This window comes from Peromyscus eremicus, chromosome 9 (assembly GCF_949786415.1).
Source record: "Peromyscus eremicus chromosome 9, PerEre_H2_v1, whole genome shotgun sequence".
Classification (NCBI taxonomy): domain Eukaryota; kingdom Metazoa; phylum Chordata; class Mammalia; order Rodentia; family Cricetidae; genus Peromyscus; species Peromyscus eremicus.
This window is the reverse complement of record NC_081425.1, coordinates 10903982-10918174: the sequence shown is the minus strand read 5'-3', so window position 1 is coordinate 10918174 and position 14193 is coordinate 10903982. Positions and strand designations below refer to the sequence as shown.

General features: G+C 45.6%; 1 pseudogene; it reads right to left on the bottom strand.

The window, feature by feature from the left end:
• Positions 1-451: 451 nt before the first annotated feature.
• Positions 452-12246, bottom strand: LOC131919809 (N-acylglucosamine 2-epimerase-like; annotated as a pseudogene).
• Between the last annotated feature and the right edge of the window lie 1947 nt (positions 12247-14193).

The following is a 14193-nucleotide window of genomic DNA, read 5'->3' as shown; positions in this document are numbered from 1 at the left end:
CACAACAAGGATGATAGGGGCCAGGGCTCGGACTGGGGCCAGGCTCCCTGGAGGAGGTGGCAGAAGAGGTGGGCCGCTGGGACCTGCCTGCCCCCAGAAGTGCCTGGCTACTGGGATCTGCCTCTGAGCAGCACAGCCAGTGTGCACCTAGAGCCAATGGGCACCGTGGAGTGGCACAGAGGTCACACCTTCAAAGCCGTCATGAAGGCCAGGCAAAATAGGTAGTGTGGGGAGTAGCCGTTCCCTTCCACGGGGCCCACAGAAGTGTGCACCCAAGCAGGAGGGACAGTATCATATCATCAGATTTATTTAGAGTCAGGTGGGGTAGTATCATATCAGATTTATTTAGAGTCAGGTAGGGCAGTATCATATCAGATTTATTTAGAGTCAGGTGGGGCAGTATTATATCAGATTTATTTAGAGACAGTGGGGCAGTATCATATCATCAGATTTATTTAGAGTCTTCAGTGCATTGGAGCAGGGCTCCCAGAATCTGCTCGCACATGGCCATGCACTGTGGAATATAGTAGAAGCCTGTGAGGAGAATGGATGTCAGGGTAGGGAAGGCTGGGGAAGGCCGGTGCCACACACCCCTCCAGTCTCTCCCCATTCCCCTGCTCACCTTTATAAAGGCCTCCCTTGATGCTAAGTCCCACTCTTCCATCTTCAATCAGATAGCTATACCATTCCCGATACACAGGATCCTGAAACTAGAATGAGGAGACAGTGCCAGTGTCTAGCAGGACCCATCTGAATGTCACTAGCTGAGGAAGGGGCCCTTCGTGTATCCTTTGCACTGCTACCACTGGTCAGAGTTCAAATGGCATTTCAGTACTTTTAACAGACCATATCCTAGACAAAGTTGAAAGCTAAGGATGGTAGGCAGTAGGGTTTGGCAGCTTGTAACCCAAAGGGGGCTGCAGGTGGCGTGCAGAAATGCTGAGAGAAGGGCTTTCTATATTTGATTGCAATGTAAGTGTTATCTAACACTTTGAATGGAATACTTAGAAATACATTTTTTTTAATCTCATCTAAATTAAAAAAGAAAAAATCCTAGATTGACCTGCCAGCAAACTTTGCAACAAGTGACTTTCCTGGCATTCATGTCCTCTACTCCACAGGCCTTTGGTCTAAAAGATCTTTGGATTATCAAGCAGAGACCTATAACTGTTGTCCTTGCATACTGAGGGTTTTATAAAAGGATTTCAGACTTTCCTCTAACCCTGTGTGATGAGGCATTGTCTTTAGAACCAGTACTCAGGAGGGAGAGGCTGACATTTTTAAGTTCCAGGCCAACCTGGTCTGCTGCCTGCCTTCATCATGGGTTCTGACCCTGTCCAGTGGATCTGATGCTTCAGATCTGGAGGACAGCAGCTGAGCTGGCTAGACAGACTCTTTGCATACCCCATCCCATACCTGTCTCACTGAGGCTTTCTTTCAGTTCTCCTAAATGTAGCTCAGGTCCTTATCCGAAGCCTTTTCCATTTTGTTCTGATAAGTAATAGTTAAAGAGAACCTGTTCTTAGAAGGCATTCAAGTTTACCATCAAAATGCTCTCTTTAAATTGTGATATATGAGTTGAGAATTTTTAGCTGTGTAATTTTTCATGTCTGTAATCCTAGCACTCAGGAGGCTGAGGTAGGAGAATTGCCTCAAGTTCAAGGCCAGTCTGGATTCTGTCTCAGAAAGAGTGGTGGTGGTGTATTCAAGGGAGGAATAAGCAGCTCTGTATCGAATCTTAGTAACTTTTGAGTATTCTTGTCCTTACTATATATTTATTTTTGAGAAGGAGTCTCATCTTGTATTCCTGACTGCCCTGGAACATGCTCTGTGGCTCAGGATGGCCTGGAACTCAACTGAGATTTTCTTACCTCTGGTTCCCCAGTACTGGAACTAAAGGTATTAAAGGTATATACCATAACTTGATGAAGTTTTTTTTTTTTTTTTAGACAGGGCTTCTCTGTGTAGCCTTGGCCATCCTGGAACTCACAGAGGTCTCCCTGCCTCTCCTTCCCAAGTGCTGGGATTAAAGGCATGAGCCATCTCCATTGGGCTCATGTCCTCATTTTTAATTACTTGATCTGACACAAGATAATGTGGGGGGGGGGTTGGGAGCAGGGAGAAAGGAAACTAACAAGTTTCCAGATTGTTTTTCTATGGATTGTTCCTTGGCCATCTGAATTTTGGCCTTCTCTGTTGTTAGATTGCTTAGTGACTATCTTCCTGTTTGTTGTAGTCAGAAGATTTCTCCAGTCCTGCCTGGCCCACAGCTGCTGGGACCCAAGTAAACACATAGAGGCATATATATTATTTACAAACTGTATAGTCTATGGCAGGCCTCTTCCTAGCTAGATCTTATATCTTAAATTAACCCATTTCATTAATCTATGCTTTGCCATGTGTTCCATCACTTACTGATCTGCTGGTATGTTGTTCCTTGGGTGGCAAGCTGGAATCTCTTCTCTGCCTGTGCCTCACCTTTTCCTGTGCCTATCCTGGATTTCCCAGCCTGCCTATAAGCTGCCTTGTCACAGGTCAAACAAGTCCATTTATTAATCAGTGGGAACAACACTTATTCACAGCACACAGAAAGACATTCCCCAACAGTTTGTTTGGTTTTTCAAGACAGGGTTTCTGTGTAGCCTCAGCTGTCCTGAAACTCACTCTGTAGACCAGGTTGACCTCAAACTCAGAAATCCACCTGCTTCTGCCTCCTGAGTGCTGATATTAAAGGCATGCACCACCACCACCCAGCTCTACCTGTCGATTATTACTTCTGCAATTCATTTTTTTGTCCTCATTTGAGACAGTATCCCAGGAAGACTTTGACCTCACAGTTGCGTTGGCCTCCAAAGTGCTAAGATTAAGAGGATTCATACCACAGTGGCCTCTTGAAATTGTTTAATGTTATTATCTCCATCTTGTTCAAGTTCATTCTTACTTCATTTTACATTTAAGACTGGTGGCTTATAATTCGTTCTCTTAAGGATTCAGTATTCAAGCAGAGATGCAACCTAATAGCTCCTATTGTTTGGAATTAGTGCTGAGTATCTGAGAGCTCTAACTGCCTGTTTAGATACACTGCAATAGAAACATAGCCTCTAATCATAATAAAACCATACTGGACTCCAGTTGCAGTTAGTACAAACAGCCAGATGTAGTAGTACACACCTATCTTCTAGGCACTCAGAAGTCGAGGGAGAGGCAGGAGGAGCAGAAGCACAAGGTCATCTTTAGTTACACAGTGAGTTTAGAGGCCAGCTTGGGTTACATGAGCCATCTAGAAGAATAATCACACTTAAACTATAATTTTCTTCTAGAACCAAAGCCACAGGCCATAGAATGGGAGTGCCCGCTACAACTGCAGGGTAACCACTCAAGTAGTGACTTTGGAAATACACCACTAGTCTTCATTAAACTACTTACCTTAAGTACACTACCCTTGGAAGGTTCATGGTTTGATATCTTTCCTACATCATGACTGATTCTGGTCACCTTCACTGACCCTCATTCCCTCTTCTCTTGACCTTTTGTCCAAAAATTTACCCTGCCCCTGGCTCTCCATAATAACTATTTTTGTTAATGTTATTTGATTGTTTGAGACAAGATTTCCCTATGTAACTAGTTGGTCTCAAACTTACCCTGTAGACCAGGCTAGTCTCTTCTTTGCTGTGATCTCCTAGTTCCAGTCACCTAAGGGCTGGGATTACAGGTATGAACCACCATGCCCACGTCACTTACATTTTTTATAACAACAAGGTATTTGTAACAGCCCAAATTTCTCTCTGAACTACAGCCTGAGAAACTCATCTGCTGGGCCAGGAGTCAGTAAAGTGTCTTGCAAACTACCCTAGTGGTGGTGGTGATGAACACCTTTAATCCCAGCATTCCAGAGGCAGAGGCAGGGGGATCTTTGAGTTGGAAGCCAGCCTGGTTTACAGAGTAAGTTCCAAGACTGTCCAGCCAGGGCTACCCAGAAAAATCCTGTCTTGAAAAACCAATAAGATAAGATAAAATAAAATAAAATAAAATAAAATAAATGCCTTGTACACATGAGGACCTGAGCTTCGTCCCAGAACGCATATAAAAAAAAAAAAAAAAAAAAGACAATATAGCACGCTTGTATTCTCACCACTGGAGAGAAAGAGATAGGATGATCCCAAGGGTATGCCTGCTAGCCAACATAGCTAGTGAGTGACTGTCTCAAAAGAAAGGTATATAATACCTGAGGAATACCACCTGAAGGTGTCCTCTGACCTACCTATACTCTCTCTCTTTCATACACTCACTCACACACACACACACACACACACACAAACTTGGAGGGGGGAGTGTCCAACTGCTGATTCACCAGCCTGATACGCTAGCTGTTGAATTCCCTGTCAAGGCTCAGGCTGCTGGACCTGGCAGATCAAGGATGTTCCTGCTACATGGAGCCCACCTGACTGGACCCTCCAAGCTTCCCTTCTGTTGAACAGACATACCCTGCCCTCCACTGCTTTGGATCCTTGCTCACAAGGTCTTCTCTGATCCCTCTGTAAGAAAGTTCTGTGTCATTTGCTAGCCTCTTTGTTTCCCACAGCTCATTGGTCTCCACATTTACTTGATTAGGGTCTGACCACCCAGAAAGGGGAACTCCTGGAGACACCTGGAGAGCTTCTTGATTTACTAAACAAAAGGCACTCTTGGAAACTTCAGAGCAGCAATGAGGCAATACATACTGCGATGAATGGGCTAGGAGGGGCTGAGGGAAAGCCTACTGGATTCCCTTACATAGGCCCTGCTTCTCCCTTTGCTGCTGTCTGAAGTATCCTGCACACCTAAAGTGGGCTTCTGGAGAACAAGGAGACGGCACTTACTTGGCGGAAGTGGTACTCAGCCACCTGAATGAAGATCTTTAGCAAGCCAGGGTCTCCAGTTTCACTGTAACCCATGAGGAAGGCAATCATGGCTTCCCAGTGTGGCCACCACAGCTTGGTGCTCCATTCCACCTGAGCACAGAGCAGAGATAGGCAGGTGAGGTCCCTGTTGGCCTTAGGACACTTACTCATATCCGGCTGTGGCTCAGTCTGTCTGGCTCAGGACTTGGTTCTCAATCATGACACATGGGGGAGACAGTTTGAACAGTTCTTAAGAGTGGGGCTAGCTTTCTGACCTGAATGTATGCCAAGCAGCTCCTTAAAAGGACAAGTACTGGGGCAGACTCCCTTTGTCCCTTAAGTTGGAATGCTGTCTGTCTTGTCACGTCATCTTTAAGCCTCTTGGACACTGCTGCTACCATGGCTGGTAGCGTACCCTCAGCAGATCTCCAGCAGGATCAGGACACAACTGATCAGAAGAACAATTTCACTCCTGTCTGCCACCAAGTGGGAAAGTGAGAATCACCCAAGAACCCTTCAAGCCACTGGCACCAGACAAAGGGGACGTGTGTCTTGGCGTCAGCATTTGCATACTCTCTCTTCTCCAATGGCTTTCACAGGATATATGATGGGGAAAACTGGGCTCTGGGTTCAAATGTTTTCGTTGTTATTGTATTTTGAGACAGGATCTCTCTACCTTGTCCTGGCTGTCCTGAACCTCACTATGTAGACCAGGCTGGCCCTGAGCTCACAGAGATTCTTCTGATCTGGCCCCCAAGTGCTGGGGAAGGCATGTGCAACCACACCGGGCTCTGAGTTCCATCATCACATGCCAGGCTTCCAGCAAGTTGCTCTGGGAATTCTTACCCTGTGGGGGACCCAATTATCAACATCCCGGAAGCTGTAGAACCCTCCGGTGCTCAGCATCCCATCCAGAGTGGAAAGGCAACAAGAGAAACTTGTCAATGACTTGATCTCGAAGTTGGGTGTCACCTTTCCTACGGGCATACTAGATTAGGTACTGGCCAGCTTCAGTTGCCTGGCCTAGTGAGGGTTGAAAGAAAGTAATTGCAGGGATCAGAATCCCCCTCCCTCCCAAGCATCTGAGGGTTTTAGTTCCTGGAACCTCCCTTCCTCCTCAAGGGTGGAAGACGCTTGAACTCTGTTGCAGGACATCCTGCCTTTCTGCCCGGTCCCCATTCCCTGCAAAATAAAATATTCCCCCAAACACAGATAATTAAGTTCCTGCAACCAATGCCCAGTCCTGGGCAGACTTTCCCCTCCCTCTGCCTGATCCTTGGTGGAGGGAGGAGGGCAGTGCCCTCCCTTATGAGACCCCAAACTGAAAGCTGAGTTCTTTTTCCTGATGAGCACCTGGGTTCTGTTCTCTTCAGAAGGCACCAGGAAGTTCTTGGCCATCCTTTGATATATTATCTAGCACAGCTTTCCCATCCCTCTGCCAGGAAAGAGACAAAACACAGATGTTTCCAGTTCCCTCTCATCCAATCACAAAGATCTAATTTCAAAAATCCCTACTGCCAGGCATGGTGGCCCACACCTTTAATTCCAGCACTGGAGAGACAAAGGCAGTTGGATCTCTGTGAGTTCAAGGCCAGCCTGGTGTACATAATGAGTTCCAGGACAGCCAAGACTGTTACACAGAGTCCTTTCTTGAAAATCCAAAAGAAAAATAAATTCCTTCCTCACGTTTTTATATTCAGTTGGCCTAAAGGGAGCTTTTTTGGTTGTTGCATATTTTGAAACAGTCTTGAGTAGTCTCAAACTCACTCTACATGCAAGGCTGACCTTGAACTCTAGATTTTCCTGCTTCTACCTCTGGAGTTCTGGAATTACAGAAAAACATTTTTTTTTTGAATGACTGATTGTATCCCATGGGCCTATAGGTTCTGATTCTTGCTTTAGGTCTGGATCTCTCAAGCAGAGAGGGTAAAGCACTAAATAGGGAGGTAAGGCAGAGTTGGATGCCCACAGAGGCTGGGGAGAAACATAGATCAAGGTCTCAGGGTGTGCCTGGGGCTCTGGTCTCTTTCTGCCTTAGGACCCACCCATCTCTGTCCCAGCATGCCAGGCTCCACCTTTCTGAGAACCCTGGCCTGTATTTCAAATGAATGTCCTTCCTTAGATCTACCTGTCTAAAAAGCTGAAGAACATATTTCAGGTAAAGGGACCCTTGTAGAGTGGGTGTCCCCTCTCTGTGCCTACCTGGAGGTGCTTTAGAATCCTTTGGACACACCAGTACTCTAGTTCTGCATACTTCTTGGACATTTCCTCATCTTCCTCCTGAAGCTGATCCACCAGGTGGAGCAACATCGTGGACACTGCCTAGTCCTCTGCCTTGTGGGTCCGTGAGAACCTAGTCCAGCCTAGCTCAGTTGAGTCCACCCGCACCCAGTAGACGATCCGGTCCAGCATCTCCATAGCTTCATTCTGTGAGGAGACCAGGCCGAGTCTGTATGCCTTGTCCCATTTCTCTCCCCCAGGAAGGACTCAGTACTCAGCTTGCTCTTCAAGGACACCTGCTCTTTCTGCAGCTTTCCAGGGCCAGCCCTCCAGCCAAGCACCAGAGGCCTAGTAGATCCACCCAACATTGCTTGTGAGGTGGGATGGGGAGCTCTGGGATTTAGTTCACTTTCAGGCAGAAGGGCCCTGGGAGGAAAAAGAGGACCTCTTCTACCTGTAAACGGCACAGATAGGTGGTATAGGAATTGGGAGAGAGCTGAGGAATGAAGGTGGTCACAAAATGATAGGACAGGAGGAAATGGGACTTGTGACAGGCTCCCAGGCCTGTCTTCAGAGTGCACTCATGCCCAACAGCCTGTGGCCATCCCTCCTACACACCTGATAACGTGTTTCCTTTGCCACTCTCCAAAGCTCATTCATGGCCAAGGTGTAGTAACTCTCACTGAAAATGGTCCGCTGCACCATCACTGGACTGCCATCCTTAGTCACCGAAAAGGCACACTTCTTGGCAGGCGGTTCCACCCGAGCAAAACGAATCAAAAACTCACCACCTAAGTTGCATGCTAAGTGAGGGCTCGGAATATACTGCCTCATATTCAGTCCCTTTCCTTTTCCAGGCCGCTTTGCATCCCCTGAGTAGATGACCCACTGACGCTCCCGAGGAGGTGGGGGGGATAGGAGAGGATACCTGATTTTGCTGCATCCAGAAGCTCAGCACGGCGAAAGCGCTCAACAGTGCGGTACAAGCAACAATACATCCATACCTGTGAGGGAACACAGTTTAAATAGGAGCAGCTGGGATAAGGGGGATCCTAAGTATCCCTGGCCATACCCAAGCATGTGACAGTCTTAAGTGTGAAAACTGACCTGCTTCCCCAGTGGCAGGAGATATTTGAGTTCATCATAGAGCTTCCCATTGTGGGAAAGGCATGAGAAGAAGCCCCTGTGTGACATGTAGTGTTAGAAAAAGAGGGAAGGAAACTTTCACCTTTTCCACAGCTTCATTACTCTCCTGAAGCCAGTAGATCTGTGAGGCCTCAGAGCCAAGTACGGGTTTGGGAGGGGCAAAAGCCACATGGCATCATTGAGGGGTAGCTAACCAGTATTCCTGGTCATGGGAGTAATCCGTCCAGAAAGAGATTACAGTATCCAGCTCCTTTGCCATGTGGTCCTTCCAGGCCTGCAGTGTCTGTCATTCGTTCTCCATGTCCTGTGAAGTGATTCAGGTCAGGGCGTGGGAGCACAGCTCTTCACAGGGACTTCCTGAACCAGCTCAAGTGGACCCCAGAACTGCTTGATCACACCGCACCCCCATAGGGCCTTGAGTCAAGGATCCCTCTCACCCCTGTGATGGGTTTCTAACCCCACCGTTAGCTGGGACCCTCTAGAACAGCATCTCCCTGCCAACATTACCAATGACCGGTAACACTGGGTCCATTAAACATTCCCCTCCAGGTAACCGCTGTTGGATCCTAGCCTGTGATGTCACTTAGCTTACGAGGAGCAGCACCAAATTGCTTGTACCAGACAAGTACATAGGGATTGCATCGACAGGTTTGAAAACTCCAAAGGTCATTTCATTCCTCTTCTTGGGAGCTGTTGTGCCATGTGACACTGCTTCTCAGAGCTTGTGCCCACAGTCGGTGAAATCTAGACCCAGTTAGAGTGGGAATGGGAGTCAAGATATCAGGAGGCAGCAGGAAACTGAGGGGTGGGGGGAGGTTAGATGCTATCTCCTTTCCTGTGCAAAAGTTACCCACCACACCCTGAAGAAATGAAGCCGTCAGCTAAGAACTTACAAAGCTCATTTTGCCAGAATCCAGAGGTCTAATAGTTTAAGGCTGTAAAGTCAGCCTAACTGAATTTCTCTAACCCACATTCAATCTTCCAGCCTGACCGGGGGCCAACAACACTAACCGGGGGCCAACGGGAGGTGAAGGAGCTAAGGCTTTATGGATTCTAGTGGTGTTAACGGTGAGTTGTCAGGCCACCAGCAAAACCTAGGTGGTCCATCACACTCCAGCTACCAGGTTACCAGAGTCATTGCTGCCTGGGTGAGCAGCAAGCCACCCAAATTGAATAGAGAGGCAGGAGGGAGGGAGGGCATGAGCAGGCAGTTGAGGCCAAAGAGGCTCCCAGCAGCAGGGCCTGGGCTCCCTCCTCCACCTCTTTTGGGTGGTATCTGAGGGTCAGCAGTGGACATTCAAGGGTCTCTGCAGTGAACCAGGCCTGAAGCACCCTCTCACCTTTTACTTGTGCCTCATATTCAGACAGCAGGACCTGCTCCCTCCGAAGTTTTCCAAGTGCTACCATGGCTGAGGGCTGAGTCCCATCATTCCCACACTGCAGTGGTAAGGTCAGATCACAGGAGTGGCAGGGTGACCTGGACCCAGTGCTGCCCACTGCCTGGGTGGGCCTCGTAAGGACAAAGCATCCCTTCCCAGACACATGACGCTTGAGGAAGGCTGTCTCCCTCCTTCCTCTGCTCCTTTACCTAGATAACCTTGAGTCTAAAGACTCAGCATCAAGCAGCCAATGTAAGAGAGCCCCAACATGCTTGAGACCACCTCTTGCTGCTCCTCACTCACCAACTGCAGAAAGCTATCTGTGGTCCCCAATGTCAGACTGTACCCCTGTGGCCACTTGCCACAGATCAGCCTCAGCAGTTTTGAGGGTCTCGAAGGGGAGAGATGTCTGGCAGGCATAAGAAAAGACCGGGACACAGGAGTTGGTACAAACTGATGGTCTTGTCAGATCTGGAGATGTGCGTTTTCTCTGCCTTCTTCCAATCTGACTCAACCCCAGTCTTTTATTGTAATGATACAAGGAAATAGGGGATGGGAAAATTCAACAGGTGATTGGGTTCTTCACAACAGTTTCAAAAGTTCCTTTGTAAATCAGCCAAGTGTACCCCTGCCCCTTGATTACACATATAAGTTTCCAGGAAGAAAGCCAAAGCATACCAGCCTATGCTTTTGCAGGTTAATAATTATCAGAACATCTGAGGTTATCACCCCAGAGGCCATCTACTGCAGTTTCTTAGAAAGCACAGAAGTACAAGCAATGGTCTAAAGTACCAGACTGCCATCTTCCTCTCAGCCTAACTCCTTCTTCATCTCTCTGTAATTCATCAAATTGTCTTCTGACTAATTCTGGACAACTCTTGTCTTCTATCTTTTCTAAATGTCACTCCATCTACACCAGCCTTCTGGTTTTTTTTCCCATGACCTACATAACAGCTCTAACTCCTGCCATTATCACAATCTCAAAATCATTTCTAATTTTATAAAAACCACTGCAGGAGAGAAAAAAATCATAAAGAACAAATAAAGTAGGAGGATTATAAGAACCAGTAACAACAATTGGATGGATGAGAATATGACATGCATATGCCATAAAGTCTGCCCTCCGGACACAAGGGTTGTTTTCTCCCTGGCCTGCAGAAGGCAGGCTTAGTAGAATATCCAGTGGGCAGGGCAGGAGGGATTGTTGTCCTCATTCTTGGGTACCTCCAGCACATATTCCACTGGCAACATGTCAGGCTTTTCATATGCTGTCTCCAGCAGCCACTGGCTCACAATACTAATGGACAATGGCACCATGGCTGCTTCAGGCCCAAGACTGCCCCTAGGCAGCCTGCCTTCCCCAGCCTTCCTGGACATCAAATGGCTCCTTCCAGAGTCACAGTCCTGAGCGAGGCCTAAGGAAGTCGAGACACTAATTGGAAGTTAGTTCCACAGAGAACTGCAGGCCTGTGTTCCCTCTGGGACCTCTGAGGGTGAGGAATAGGGTTCAGCTACAGTTTCCCTTCTACTCAGCCCCAAAGGAAAGAACTGGCCTCATTTCCCTATAGGTAGCTACCACTTCATGCTGCTGGAAGAGACTATTTTTGTCTCTTTTCTCTTGCATCTTGCACCTATGGGACCTATATTGGTGGGGCCTCTGAGACAGCCTGGAAGCAACTCCTACTGCCTCCTTTATCCAAGGATAAAGGGGATTTTCTCAATCATCATAAACTCTAAGTTAGAGGATAAGATCTACATTTGTGATGTTTTGTGTGGTTTTGAGATAGGGTCTCATTCATAAGGCCTCAATCTGTAGCCCTGGCTGGCCCAGTCCTCCTTACACAATCTGGGCTTGCCTGAAACTTGAGACAGTTTTTCTGCCTCTTCCCCAAGTGCAAGGATTACAGTTGTATACAATCACACCAGGCTTTTCTACTCAGTTCAGAAGGCAGGAGGCAGATGACAACCCTGACCCATCTCATGCTTGGTTCCAATGCCTAAAATCTGAACATTTACTTCCTGAAGAGGCCAATTTGGATGCCAAGATTTTGGTGCAATTATTGTTACATCTACCCCTGTGTCTCTAAAACCCTCAATTACAATGCCATTTATCCATATTTTTTACCTTGGTCTTTGATCATTTATAGAAGTTTGCCAAAATATTTGCCTTATGATTTCTTCCAAAAATTTTGTTTTTATCTTCTCAAACTGTTCTTCATCCAGAGCAGTATAGTTTTTTATAATAGGTGTTAAGTCTTTTAATTGCTCTGTGGAGGAGTTTCTCCAGGCTGACAGGGAATGAATAAACCAAATTTAATATGGGGGACTATGAGAGGACCCCTGTGATGTTTCCAGATAACAAAGGATTACCTTGTTTGTCCCGTGTTGACCTGCATTCATTAGTACAATGTCAGCCTTTGCCACACCTTCTGCATATTCCAGAAGGATGAGGACTTCTGATTGGATTCTCTCTAGAAAAAACGTTGTTCCTAGGAACGCTTTGCCTACTATTCCTTTTCAGATGACCTGATTTACCACAATTAAAACATTTAACATTTGGTTTTTCTTAAAATTTATAGTAGTAACCTATCATGTACAAGTATCATCATAAGCATAAGATCCAATATCAGCTTTACTTCTAATCCACTCATTTATAATGCTGATCTTGCTTTAAAGGCTTGATCACCATTTTATACTCTGAATTATCATTTTCCAAAGCCAAAGATTCTATTAATATTCATCTAACTTTTGGATCTGATATCATTCCATTTACAGTTGAAGTCAATCTCTGTCAAAAGCCAGTGAAGTCTTATTTTAGTAATTGGCTCGATCCTTTTTCCTGATTCTTCAATCTTGTCCCAAACATTCAAAGCTGCTGTATGGCGTAGGGTGAAGGTATGATCATCAAATGTAATCTGTATTTCCACATCAGCATAAAGGCCCTCACCGAGGATTTGATCTTGGGAAATGTTGTAACCTCTAACACTACCTCACTGTTTGATGGCACTAGCTTTATCTCTCCACCAGGTTCTTCACTGTAGTTGAGGACCAGCTCCCAATACTGCTGTGTCTGAATTTTTCCAGTCTTGTGGAACATTTTTGTTTCAAATAGCCCATGAATTTAACATCTGTTTCACAAAAGTTAAATGTTTACCATATGAAACTATTGCTTCCTTAAATCTCTTCAATCTAACATTTCTATAGGATCCCAGTTAACTTCTGAATAGCCTTGGAGATGCCTACTATCTGGCAGTTGTTCTTGAATGGTAATTGGATAAATAAAGGCTGTTTTTCTAATAACCTTGGGACACTCCTCTTCAGTTTCATAATGCAATGGTGTGGTAACTACTGTTCTACTCTGTCTCTATGTGAATATTTTTCTTACTTTCATTAGGATGTCTTTCTAAGTATTTTATTGTATCAGTCAATTTTTTGTATTTGGCACCAATATCAAATAGCTTTCTTAGGAATAAAACATGAATTACCAAACTAATAATGATTATAATTGACATTACAGAAATCCTAGCTAAGTTAACTATCCCTTCATTTAATTGTTCCATTTTCAAACTATACATTGTGGAATCATATGGAGACCTAACTTCCTCTATCATAATATTGTTTCCCATTTTTAATGTGGGAAATTTTTTTTAACTAATTCCCCTCTTTAAGAATTCTCAGTTGTCTCACCAAATCTGTTGCTGATGACAGTGAAGAGTGAGGCTGTCTGTCACTGTGTAGCACAGTTGGGCAGAGAACACAGACAGCCTGGCTGAGGGCACCTGCAGCTGCATCACCTGTAGCTGTGAGCTAAGATATTGTGGCAGGTGCAACAACAATACAAGCCAGAGGGGTGTCAACAGCTAACCCAGTGTGGCAGCAGTCTGAGAAGAGGGTCCAGGGGAAGCCTGAAACACATGGGGAGAAGGAGACGAGGAGCCAGCCCTCTGAAAAGCAGGCACAAGGGGATTAAGGAAAGAGTACATGTGGTGGGAGCTTCCTGATGGTAGATTCAGCTGCTCATGGGCAGCTAACTCCAACATTTGGAGTCCAGCATGTCAGAGTATTTTAAGACATAAACAGAGTGACACATCCCACTTACACTATGCAAATATTAATCGTCTATTTAAAACATATAATAGCTAATATCTTTACTTTTTTTACTTTATTATGGGGTAAAATGTATCCCCCTTTGCCTAAACAACTGTGTTGAAACTCTACTCCCCAGTATAACAATATTACGATATGGTGCCCTTAGCAAGTAATTAGGTTTATGAGGCCATAACAACACAGCCTTCATTACTGCAATTAGTGTTTTTATGAAAGCTCCCAGGACTACTTTCTTATATCTCTCCTATGCCATATGAAGATAAAAAGAGGTAGCAATCTTCATCCATCAAAAGGCCCCTCCACACATGGCTTCATGCTCTTATTCTCATTTCAAACTTCCAACTCCCAGAACTGTAAGAAATGAATAATGTTGTCAACAAACTATTCAATGTATAGAATGTTGTTATGGTAGCTTGAAATAGGAAAACTACAAATAGAACCTATAGCAAAATAACCATGTT